Source organism: Salvelinus sp. IW2-2015, unplaced genomic scaffold (genome assembly GCF_002910315.2).
Source record: "Salvelinus sp. IW2-2015 unplaced genomic scaffold, ASM291031v2 Un_scaffold1457, whole genome shotgun sequence".
Lineage (NCBI taxonomy): Eukaryota > Metazoa > Chordata > Actinopteri > Salmoniformes > Salmonidae > Salvelinus > Salvelinus sp. IW2-2015.
The window spans coordinates 67,651-69,274 of NW_019942919.1; positions in this window are offsets into that span (position 1 = coordinate 67,651).

Genomic DNA, 1,624 nt, shown 5'->3' on the forward strand with positions numbered 1-1,624 from the left:
TTTTTCTCTTTACATCAGTTTTCCTGGACACAGACTAAGTTATGGACTCAAACAGGTTCAACAGAATTCTCCATTGAAAGTAATTGTAGTCCAGGACTAGGCTCAATCTGTCCTGGAACCGGTCCTAAAAATGTCTTCAAACAACCACAGATCGACACTGTCCAAATATTATTTCTGAGGGAGATGATGGAGTGATATAATTGACAAATGTCATTTATTCATAGTCAAATGTACCTCTCCAAACTCATAGTAGGTCCCATCATCCTTTTGATGTCATGCTCCTTAAGCCAGATGATGGCATCAGAGTAGTTGATCCTCTTGAAGGGCCTCTTAGGGGGCTTGAAGTCCTGGGGAGGAAGGAGAGGAAAAAGACAGGCCACATTAGTACTGTGCTATCCTCATGTTTAGCCTTTCACCACCACCACAAGGATTCTAAAAGGTCAAGGAAACTTGAATCTCAAAAAGGAAACATTCTTTCAAGATAAACCTTTAAGAATACATCCACCTCAGTGAACAAGACTACGAGAAAGAGATAAAAACATACAGCTAGAGACGGACATACAATCAGAGAGAAAAGGGGGGAGAGAGAGAACTAATAGCTGCCAATGAAACATCAGACGTACAGGGTTGACTTGGTAGAGTAGAGAAGCAGCAGGAGACTTCAGGACTCTGTCCACCACATCACACACCAGATCTCCAGCCTGCTCAGTAGGTCCTCATAGGTCATGAAGGGGCACTCTGCCTCTATGTGAGTGTACCTACAGAGGGAGGCACATAGTATAACTACATAACCCATGTTAACCGCTAAGGAATTGGTGTCCCCTGCAGAACGGTTGAGCTAACGTAGGCTATGTGATTAGCATGAGGTTATAAGTAACAAACAAAAAATCCCATAGACATGTCTGAATGGGCAGAAAGTTTAAATTCTTGTTAATCTAACTGCACTGTCCAATTTACAGTAGCTATTACAGTGAAAGAATACCATGCTATTGTTTGAGAGAGTGAACAATTATTAACTAGAAAATGTATTAATAAACCAATTAGGCACATTTGGGCAGTCTTGATACAACATTTTGAACATATATGCAATGGTTCATTGGATCAGTCTAAAACTTTGCACATACACTGCTGCTATCAAGTGGCCAAAATCTAAATTTCACCTGGGCTGGAATAATACATTATGGCCCTTCTCTTGCATTTCAAAGTACAAAAACACATGTTCTTTTCTTTGTATTAACTTTTACCAGATCTAATGTGTTATATTCTCCTACATTAATTTCACATTTCCACAAACTTCAAAGTGTTTCCTTTCAAATGGTATCAATAATTTGCATATCCTTGCTTCAGGTCCTGAGCTACAGGAAGTTAGATTTGGGTATGTCATTTTAGGAGAAAATTGAAAAGAAGGGTTTGATCCTTATTAATTAAACACTAGAAGTGTCTGTTGAAGAATAGGTTGTCAGTGAAACTAACCTGTATAAATAAAAGGTAAATACAAATAGAGGGTGTCCCTTCTGTTGCACACTACCATGCCCTTTACCACACTCGCTAGCTAGTCAGCTAACTTGTTATTTTGCCCATCTTAATCTTTTCTTTTTATTGGCCAGTCTGAGATATGGCTTTT